We start from the raw sequence: 12,082 nt of genomic DNA on the forward strand, positions 1-12,082 counted from the left end.
TGGATGGATAGATAGATAGATAGATAGATAGATAGATAGATAGATAGATAGATAGATGGATGGATGGATAGACACTTTTATTTAACAAGGATGCATTAAATTGATTAAAAGTCTGAAAAAGTCTACACTGAATACTGAAGTAATGGTTGCTGAGAATTCAGCTTTGCATTACAGGAATAAATTACATTTTGAAATATATTCAAATAAAATAGTTATTTTATTGTAACAATATTTTGTATTAACAGCAATAATAATAATAATAATAATAATGTAATAATGTTTAATATATTTTTCCATGTGTTTTTCGTCAAGCCTCTCAGTTCCCATTTCCCATTTTTCTTCACATCTTTCTCATATTCCTTCTCCTCCTCCTCTTCTTCTTCTTCTTCTTCTTCTTCTTTTCCTCTTCCTCCTTTTTCACTACACACTCCTCTTTTTCTCACTCCACACATATTTTATTTGATTAAAATATGGCTGTTGAACAAGTAATATTCAATTAGTTCATATATGAGATTGAAAGAAATTAGATTTACAGATGATAAATATATAAACCTATTTATTCTGTATTTTAAAACATTAGTACTATTACATAAATCTTTCCCGTTTTATGTATGACTGTCAAATATGTATCACATTAAGTTTATTAGTTTATGTTAAAACTGTAATCCAAAATGGATGTAAATTTTATATGCAATTCAAATACATAAAGTTTAGGCCTAAAAAGGTCGGCCTACAATACAAAACATGTGCAAACCGTTTATGAAAACTGTGTAGCGTTCAGAATATGTTAATTGTTTAGAGAGCACTGACCTATATAGTTTAAAGGAAATGTGTAAAATCATTTGAGGAAAAACATTGGAAAATTTGTAGATGAGTAGCACTGTGAATACAGTGTGTGGGCTCCGTGAAACAACATTATGCACAAGTTTTAAACAGCGATGAGCAGATGAGAAACATGGACTGAAAAGAAATATGACCACGGTTTTCCAGGCAACTGCTGATTTTTGTTCATTACAGCCAGAAAACTCTCCTCATCTCTCTGTTCGCCAGTCAATCTTTTCCTGGTACGCTGTCTGTACCATTTCCATTCTGTCTGCATCTTTTGTCTCTTTTACAGTCTGTCCTTCATTTCACAGAGCCTTATATATAGTCGTCTGATTTTTGTCCTGGTGGTTAAAGAGCCATGAAATGATCTAGCTGCCTGAGTGTCTATATCAGTCTTTTATCTCCCACTAACAGCCTGTCACCAAAGACTTTCTTCTTCAGCCTCTGCCATTAGTCTTGTGAGACATCACAGTTTGAGCCATCACAGAGGTTGCAGCCATATGAATACTGAGATACTGACATTAGTTTTGACTGCATTGCTGAATTCAAGGAGAACATTGTAGTGACCATCTTTTATTCTCAAACATCTATTTTAGATGTACAGTAGAATGACCAGACCCAATGCAGATGACACAATATTAACTTGTCAGCAGGTCATTGCATACCCTGAATTTGCAGTGAATAAAACAGTGAAATACAAAAGGTCCTTGAGGTGGAAGAAAAGTCCTCTGGATATTTTTCCTTTTATTTGTTCCATTCACATCAAGTTTTGTTCTTAAACGAATAGTTCATCAAAAGGAACATTTGCTTAAGATTTACTCACCCTCAGGCAACTCAAGGTGTAGATGAGTTTGTTTCTTCATCAGAACAGATTTGGAGAATTTTAGCAATCACTTGATCCTCTGCAGTGAATGGGTGGCGTCAGAATGAGAGTCCAAACAGCTGATAAAAACATCACAATAATCCACAATAATTCTCATGACTCCGTCAGTATGACCCCAAACACTTATTGAGTAATTGTAAAAAATATATATATACATTTTTAATAATACAAATTATATATCTTTTTTTGTTTACTTCTCATCTATACGTTTATGTTGTGTTTTTGGATATATGAAGTACTTTTTAACCCATTTACTCAAAAAAAAAAAAAATAATACTCACCCCTTCATATCTGTGTTCTGAATTTGTGGCTGATATTATTTGTCAAATTCTGTACAAATGTCCTATGTGGCAGTCACACCTGTGTGTGTGTGTGTGTGTGTGTACCTGGTATTTATCACTTTATGGGGACCACATGTATAGTAATACCAGTAAATTTTGACCTTGTGGGGACATTTTTTTGGTCCCCATGAGGAAACAAGCCATAAATCACACAGAATGGAGTGTATTGAAAATCTGAAATAGCAGAAAGTTTCCTGTAAGGGGTAGTAGGTTTAGGTGTAGGGTTGGTGTAGGGCGATAGAAAATATGGTTTGTACAGTATAAAAACCATTACGTCTATGGAGAGTCCCCACAAAAAATGGAAACCAGTGTGTGTGTGTTTGTGTGTGTGTGTGAGCATGTCTGTTTTACATTGCATTTGTGTTTCATTTCTGGAATTTTTCAGATTTATACCGGATTTATTGATATTATTTGACAAATGAAATAAAAACCTCGTATTTTATGGCATTTCCCATTAATTTTCAATCTGTCATTTTGACCCCAAACACGATGAGTGTGACTTTTTTACACACCTTCAGAACAACCGAATCAAGCCCAGGTTTTTTGTGTGTTTAGAGATAGATGTAAAAAAAAGTCACAAAATCTTATGTCACTGAAATGAAGGGAACCATGTTTTTTGACTAAGGAAAAGTCTCTTGGGGTCACCCTGACACCAAACAGTACATGAGGGTTAAGTGTTTTATGTTGTTGACAAGTGGGTAGGTTTAAGGTAGGAGTGGGGTTAGGTGCTCCAATACCTATGAAAGTCTGAATATTTATACACTTTAATTTTTTTATAATTCTTTTTTTAATATGGATTTTATACTTTTACAAATGCGAAGAATCACATGCGTCGTGATCTGACACATATGCTTCTTGATCTGATGCACAAGGATAACAACTGAAAGCAATGAAGTACCATTCACATCGAAACATGGTAAAGAGGTACCCTGAGCATTAAAACGTGATGCTGTGGGATCTTGACCAAGCATCAATATGTGACGAGTTGGGAGTAAGAACGCCCTGCATTAAGATGTTTCTAACTTTAAACCAAATACAAGTCCTCTATTCATAATATTGCTTTCTTCTCGTCTGAATCAGGAGAGAAATATGTACAGATCAAGCACCGTTTATCAGTGAAGCACTGTCTAAATCAACAAATATGTCTGGATTTTGATGTGAGAGGACTTTTTCACTGGAGCAAGCAAAGAAAACACCTTGATAAATTAGTTTCTTACAAACACGCAGCTTTTCACTTGATTTGTGTGGATTATTTGTGGATTATTGTGATGTTTTCTAATGTTTTCATTAAGTTATGAAAGCTTTTTTTTTAATGTTCTCTAAACATTAAAAATGTCTAGTTTTTTGAATGTTTAAAAAACACTTTTTCTCGTCCTTGTGAATGTTAGAGAAAACATTAAGGGAACTTTCTATTGTATCATTTTGCAAACATTCAAGGAATGTTACTTTTGAATGTTCTCTAAACCACCTGAAACTAGACAGTGGTATTCACTTTTAAAACAAGTTAGACGAACATCTAACTAAAAAGTTTTTGTGCTAATTTTTTGAGAACATTATTAAAGGGGTCATATGCGATTTCAATTTTTCCTTTCTCTTTGGAGTGTTACAAGCTCTTGGTGCATAAAGAAGATCTGTAAAGTTGATAAATATTCTATAAGATATTATATAAAATATAAATATTCTTTATAAAAGTTAAGAGTCAGCCACGCCTACCTAAAACGGCTCGTTCCAACACGCCCCCACATGTCTACGTCACTATGTGGGAAGATTTGCATAACGCCGCCCAAATGTTCGCGCAAAGAAAGAAGGCGGAACTACACAAAATAATGTTCTTTTTAGCAACATCATATGACCCCTTTAAAGACCAGCGCTGTGTCTGAAATCACATACTGTATAGCAGGTGCTACATTTGGTTTGAAACTTCACTTCATGACTGTTAAAAAAAGATGTTCCATATAGTATAAATATGGATAGTAGGGATGAAATTCAGAGGTATTACATCTGCCATGTTGTCATTGTCATGTGACCCACCAGCCTTACTGTCGCTTTACTGTTATTCACAAATCACCTGCCTGTCTAAAAGTCTGCGCTGACCAACTGGCCCCCATCTTCACACAGATCTTCAATAGATCACTGGAGCTGTGTGAAGTTCCCTGCTGCTTCAAACGCTCCACCATCATTCCGGTCCCCAAAAAACCCCAAATCACTGGACTTAACGATTACAAACCTGTCGCTCTCACGTCTGTGGTCATGAAGTCATTTGAGAGACTGGTCTTGGCCTACCTGAAGGACATCACTGGACCCGTGCTGGATCCTCTTCAGTTTGCTTACCGAGCAAACAGGTCGGTGGATGATGCAGTCAACATGGGACTGCACTACATCCTGCAACACCTCGACAGACCTAGGATTTACGCAAGGATCTTGTTTGTGGACTTCAGTTCGGCCTTCAATACCATCATGCTTGACCTTCTCTCAGCCAAGCTGACACAGCTCTCCATGCCCACCCCAATCTGTCAGTGGATCACCAGCTTCCTGACAGACAGGCAGCAGCTAGTGAGTCTGGGAAAACTCACATCCAGGACTCTCACGATCAGCACTGGCGCCTCTCAGGGATGTGTGCTCTCTCCACTGCTCTTCTCCCTGTATACAAACGAATGCACTGCAAAAGACCCCTCTGTCAAGCTCCTGAAATTAGCAGATGACTCTACAATCATCGGCCTCATCCACAATGGAGACGAGTATGCTTAAAGACTGGAGGTTAAAGAGCTGGCTGTCTGGTGCAGTCTTAACTACCTGGAGCTCAACATGCTCAAAACAGTGGAGATGACCGTGGACTTCAGGAGAAACCCCCCAGCACTCCCCCCACTCACCATCATGGACAGCACTGTGACTGCAGTGGAGTCATTCAGGTTCCTGGGCACCACAATCTCTCAGGACCTGAAGTGGGACACTCACATAGCCTCCATTGCAAAAAAGGCCCAGCAGAGGTTGTACTTCGTTCGCCAGCTGAGGAAGTTCAGCCTGTCACAGGAGCTGCTGAAACAGTTCTACTCTGCTATCATTGAGTCTGTCCTGTGTTCATCCATAACTGTCTGGTTTGGTTCAGCAACCAAATCAGACATCAAGAGACTACAACGGACAGTCAGGACTGCTGAGAGGATTATTGGTGTCCCTCTGCCCAGCCTCCAAGATCTTTACATCTCCAGAATGAGGAAAAGGGCTAAAAAAATCCTTCGCCAGCTGAGGAAATTCAACCTGCCACAGGAGCTGCTCACACAGTTCTACTCGGCCATCATTGAGTCCATCCTGTGTTCATCTATAACTGTTTGGTTTGGCTCAGCCACCAAATTAGCCAAGCATAAGAACAGTTTTTTCCCGCAGGCCATATTCAGCCTGAACAATTAAAAAGTTCATAACTACACACTGTCCATCATAACTGACCCTTTTAAACATAGTATCTGGAAATTGTATATTGTAAACTACATAAACGGTACACTTGTAAATAACATATCTGTACATTTATTTAAACAATTATGTTTTTTTCTCTAGATTTCTATTTCTGTATAGTGCATTATTTATTTTTCTGTTTTTCTTATATTAGTGTTATTTCATCTTCACTGTGTAATTCTATGTATGTCTACACTATCATGTATGCTTGCACTATGTGTGTACTTTCTTCTGCACTGGAAGCTCCTGTCGCCAAGTCAAATTCCTTGTGTGTGTAAACATACTTGGTAATAAAGCTCCTTCTGAAATATCCTCCTTTGGCCTCATGGGATAATAAAGTGTCCATCAAAAATACACTTCAAAATTTCAGCATAAGTAGTAGGTCATCTGGTATTTGAATACTATAAATTTGGACATACTTTTTTCTTTTCACATACTTTTTTTTCTACTTCCGTACTATTTAGTATGGAAGTAGACGTATTATGACGCAGCACAGATCACTTTGAACAAACATTCTATTAAAGTTACTGGAGGAAAGTTTAAAAGAAACTTTTAGAGAACCTTGCCAGAACATTAGTCAAAGTTCTGAGAGCATTCCCTGTTAGCGGTGTCAGTTGCACTTGTTGCTAGAGCTTTTTCAGAGGTCTTTTGAAACCACACTAAGGAAGCTGACGTCAACCGACGCCTCGCACATGCTGAATTTCAAATGGAGCCGCTTGGGCTCTTGTGAATTAATTATCATAATGTGTCTGCCATGCCCCTTTGGTCACACCCTACAATGAAACTCTTAACTTAAAGTGACTTTCTAGGCACTCATGAAATAAACCCCAGTGTGTCTGCTTTGAATGGGGATGAGGAGCGAGACAGTTGTGTTAGTCCCAACAAAGCTTAAACAGTCAAAATGACATTGGCTCTTAAGCGGACAATTACGGCCCTTTTACAAGGACACTTCACATTATCCTTTGATAACACTCTGTATGGCATTATATCAATGAAGCGGCCCAGAATCCAAAAGATTAAGGTGAACTGCCATGAGCCTGCTATAGTTAATCTTGAATCTCTGTCACTTTCATCATGGTCTGTTTGATCACAGCCTCCAGGCTCATATTAAAGGGCCAGCAGTAGCCCATCATTAGCTATGGCACTTTTATCTGCAAAGGCTGCATCAAAGCCACAGATCAGACAATACTACCCATAAATGGTGATGGAAATGCCATCTGGTTACCATTTTAACTGTGCAAGAACATTGAAAAATCTGAATTTTGAGGCAAACTTTAGTTGTTCATTACTTTGATTTTAGATAGCAAAAAAAGCCTTGTTTTCTAATCTCTAACCTCTTGCCTTGGCTGATTAGTGTTTGTCAGCTAAAACAAAAGTGAAGCTAATTATTATCTGGGCTGGAAACACAGATGCTAGGTAAATGAGAGTGTTGCACAGTGAATAGGAGATGAGGATGTGTCAGACCCACAACATTATGACAGCCTCTGACTGAGCCCTGAACCGTCAATATTTACCAAGAGTGTCAGACCCATTCAAATGGCCCCATCATGACTCATGGCCACAAAAAAAAAGAAAAGAAAAGAAAAGTTGTTGTGGGTAAAAAGCATTTGTCTTGTCAAGTACTGTACACACACAAAAAAAAAAGAAAGAAAGGAAACTTTACAGTAACAATCACCAGCTGTGTGTACCAGAACTTCACTGTAAAGAATATGGTTGCTTTGGGTTTTATAGATTGAACTTAAATTTACAATAAAAACCTGAATTTCAGTAACTGGTATAATGTTAATACAGTATATACTGAAATACTCAAATCTGTTGAACCTTTATACTCTGACAACCACCAAAAAAACGCAGGTGGTGATGAGAAAGGCCTGGAACACACTAGACGATTTTCAAACCACAGACATGAAGGTTTGACATGAAGGACTGCAAATTATAGAGAAATTGTTCTTTTTAACTTTAAAAACTGTACATTTTACTGTAAAAAATTACATTGTTCCTGAAATCTCAAACACATTTATTTCAACTGTATAATGTTAATACAGTATATACTGAAATACTCAAATCTGTTGAACCTTTATACTCTGACAACCACCAAAAAAACGCAGGTGGTGATGAGAAAGGCCTGGAACACACTAGACGATTTTCAAACCACAGACATGAAGGTTTGACATGAAGGACTGCAAATTATAGAGAAATTGTTCTTTTTAACTTTAAAAACTGTACATTTTACTGTAAAAAATTACATTGTTGCTGAAATCATCTATTCATTTATTTCAACTGTAAATATTGTCATTATCCTTTTGGGGATGTCCTCATAAAAATAAAGTAAGTAAAGTTTGATTTATTGTTTGTTTTATTTTTATGATAGCATCAGTTGTTAGTGATCACTGTTGTCAGTATTATAATAAAATAATACACATTTGAATATATAATCAATTTATATTAATTAAATGTATAAATATATAATTAATAAATACATGTATTTATTCGTTTTATTTAAAATATATTTGTATGTATGTCTTAGAATAGATATGTGTTACAACTTATACATTCTCTGTATATGGTTTGGGCTTTGAACCTAGCTTCCCTTACAAACGACACAAAATCTATACGACTAACTCCAGTAGACTAACACATCTCTGCAGTATATCTACTAAGTTATTAAAAAGTGTTCTTTTCTTTGGTCATGTCTTATCTCATCTGCAGCTCCAAGTGATCTTGGACTGCCATGGTGCCCCTTAAAAAATAGGTGGATGATGCCCCTGATATTTACAACTCTTGAAATGAGTGTAAACTTTTAGGAAAAGCACACACAGAATACTTGTATGAGTAAAATGATTAATAATGCACTGTGGTCTTGTACATGAAGATAACACAAATAATTGTAAGGATACTCAATATTGTATCTCAATTTGTGAGTCTTCCTTCAGGAAGAAATAATAGCATCTATCAACACCAGACGCGTGTGTCAGTGAATTGAGGTCATGCAAAGGGCCTTTCTGTGACTGTTGTTGAGTGCTCTGAATCTTCTGGCGGACACGAAAGGGCATTGTTCTCTGCCGAAGTATCCTTTTGAGGTTCACAAGTAGACATTGTCTGGAAAAGCCTTTATTACTGTGACTGAACCACTTTTACCTGCTGTCTGTTCCTGAAGGTCATCTACCCTAACAAGATATTTTCTGGGTAGATGGCAGATTTTTCGAATTTTACATTTAGAAAAACCTGGCCTAAATTGTACAGTTATTATTGTCCACTACATAAAGAGAAACAAATGAAATTCTAAGAATTATAAAAATGTAGATTGGTTAGGATAGGACAGCAGCATGATATGCAGAGCGTGTATCTTCCGTCCACAGTCAAGTCAAGTCAAGTCACCTTTATTTATATAACGCTTTTAACAATACAGATTGTGTCAAAGCAACTGTACAGCATTAATTAGGAAAATAGTGTGTCAATAATGCAAAGTGACAATAGTAAACACTAATTTTTCAGTTAAAGGCAGTTCATCATTGAATTCAGTGATGTCATCATCCAGTTCAGTTCAGTTTAAGTAGATAAACATTGCGCAGAGGACTCAACTGGCTCCTGTGGTCTTGTCCCGGTGGCCGTCTGAGACAAGGTCTTTACTGGGGATCTGTATCTGGGGCTCATCTAGTTGTCCTGGTCTCTGCTGACTTTCAGGGCTGTAGAGGTCCTCTCTAGGTGCTGATCCACCATCTGGTCTGGATACGTACTGGATCCGGGTGACTGCAGTGACCATCTGATCTGGATACAGACTGGATCTGGTGGCTACGGTGACCTCGGAATAAGAGAGAAACAGACTAGCAGCAAGCATTCCTCGCTCAGCCTGTTGCTTAGTTACCAACAATTTCTAAATGTTTCCATCTTACGTCGGTGGACGATGTGGATGTAATCGATTTTGCTGTGAATTTCATCCTTGTCACCATCCATTGCATTACATATCCACTGATTTGCTCATTATCATAAAAATACAAAATATGTATATCTTCCCCACACATTATGAAAATGCAATAGCAAGTGAAATATTTACAGGAAATTGTCAAGAAAACCTGAATAAAATTAATAATTATTTCACTTGCTGTTGACTCACAACTATCAATATTTAGAGCCGAACACTGTAAACTGCACAGACTAGACACATGATGAAAATGGAGAAGGTATGAATGAAGCATTTGGAAGCTGCATAAGTAAACATTTAAAACTTCACAACCTGGTGTTCACGGTTGAAAGATGTGAGGCTGAGAGAGAGTTTCAAACAGGTGGAGCTCCGCTAAAACTCTTTAAACATCACATTTATTTCAATAATTGTTTTTTAGTGAAATGATAAATGCAATGGCTGGGGCGAGTTCAGCACAGTTCAGTTTGTGGAGAAGAGGAGACTGTTGTACCGATGGATGCTCTTTAGTCCACGGCAAAAATATACAGAGAGAACAAAAAGTCAGATTCTGCTTGAAAGGTAGGTACTTTTCCCCCCCATTTTGTATAAAAGAATAATAATAATAATAATAAAGAGTCACTTAATTCAGTGAGTCAGTATGTTTATCTTTTGTGTAATTTGATTTATTCTTGAGTGTTTTCATGATTTAGTAAAAGGCCCTACTAGTGAAAATAAAGGTACTGTTTATACATTTGCATGAACCGTAATATTATACCAAACCATGCAAAACACATAGCTGAAAAATGCTGCAAAAATATTAGATAATTTATGAAAACAAAAAACAATAAATTTTTCAATAAACCTGCACATGTTTTACAGTGTCTTAAAGGCTTGTACACTCTCAGAAAAAAAAAAAAGGTACAAAAGCTGGGGCGGTACCTTTTCGAAAGGTACAAATATGTACCATTAAGGTACTAATATGAACACTTTAGGTACTAAAATGTACCTAATATGCACCCTTTAGGGGTAAATAAGGTACAAATGTGTACCTTTTGAAAGGGTACTGTCTCAGTGACAGCTTGTGTACTTTTACTGTAGAGCTATACAGTACGTCAAATGAAAATGCATTTATATAATCCATACGCTATCTTAAAATATGCAATTCATGAACTAAATGAGAGCAAACAAGTGGAAATAAGATTTGCTAAATAACTGATTAAATCATGTGGACCGACGTGGTCACTAGCAAGCTGGATTTCTGCTTTAACCTTTCAGAATAAGGGCTGATGTTGAATATACTGATGAAATTACCTTTATTGCCTCGGTTTTGCATGTTTATGCATTGAAGTCTGAATGACTGATCCCTCTCGGCAGATGTTTCAGGACTTAAACATAAGGTTCTCTTGCTATTCATCAGTACACTGGGTTTGGCAATAGATCATGTTTACATAATGAACTACGGAATTGAGGCTGGGAGCTGCCGTACGCTTTGCTCCTGAGCTCTGGCCTGTTTACTTGCAGATGACATTCATCACAGCCACAGTCACATGCTTAATGTGCATGAAACAAACACCAGTTGCAAGCTCCTGTCTAAAGAGTGAAAGATAAACTTGGTATAAGCGACGTTCTTCCAGCACTTTAAAATGGCAAATTTAGCATTTCTCATCACACACTCTGAGAGTGAAAACCAGGGGTAATGACTGTTCAGCAATGTAATTAACAATGGCCCATCTCTTCCTTAATTTCCTATTGACGGTGGGATCCGTGCTTGATCTGTCTGACTTCAGATATGAATTTATAGATGTTTCCTAATGCATAAAAATGGTTCAAGCAGGAATAGTTTGCATTTGAACATTTGAAAATAGCTTTTTTGATTGTTTATTTATTTTTGCTCATTTGAAATGGAAAATATGAGCATTTAGATTAGCGGTTTGCTTTGTGAACCATATTTTACCAAAATTGTTCATACAGCATTGCAACCAAAAACCCTATGTTCAGAGGGATTTATTTGTTGATGTCATTAGTACTGAAAATAGGTCTTCACTGTCTAATGTATTTAGCTACTGTATTTAAATGAATGAATGAATGAATGAATGAATGAATGACAACAAACTACCATGCGTCTGCTTTATTATCTAGAAACATACACATAACTATACTACTATGAACAAATCAAATAAGTTCTGATAGTCTGTACTGTATTTTCTGAAACCAGTCTTCTGTTTATTTGAATAATCCATCATGTCACTGAGTTCATGATTGACTGCATCAGTGGCACAGAATATTTGCACATAATTGACCCTGGTTAATGTTTGGAGCACTTAAGTAGATGAATTATGGTCCTGAAACTCAGAAACTGCTCTCATGTGTGTTTTTTTCCCCCACTGTTCTGTGCTCTTGTGTATCAGTTAGTGCAGCAATTGGACCTAAATGATTTGAAAGCCAATCTATCTTGTAAAGAAAAACCTTGAATCTAAAAATGTAATACTTTATTTCATGGTACATGTTTCTTCTTGGTGCAAGAACAATTCAGATTTTACACTAAAAGATGACATTCTTTAGCATTTCTTAAATTTTAGTATGCTTTAACCAAAAGAAAAAAAAATTAACCACTTTCCCCTAAATATTCAAAGCAATGCATGATATAATTGTTTTCAATCATATTTAAAGGGGTCATATGATGTT

The sequence above is a fragment of the Sinocyclocheilus rhinocerous genome, unplaced genomic scaffold, assembly GCF_001515625.1.
Source record: "Sinocyclocheilus rhinocerous isolate Xijiao unplaced genomic scaffold, SAMN03320098_v1.1 scaffold2584, whole genome shotgun sequence".
Lineage (NCBI taxonomy): Eukaryota > Metazoa > Chordata > Actinopteri > Cypriniformes > Cyprinidae > Sinocyclocheilus > Sinocyclocheilus rhinocerous.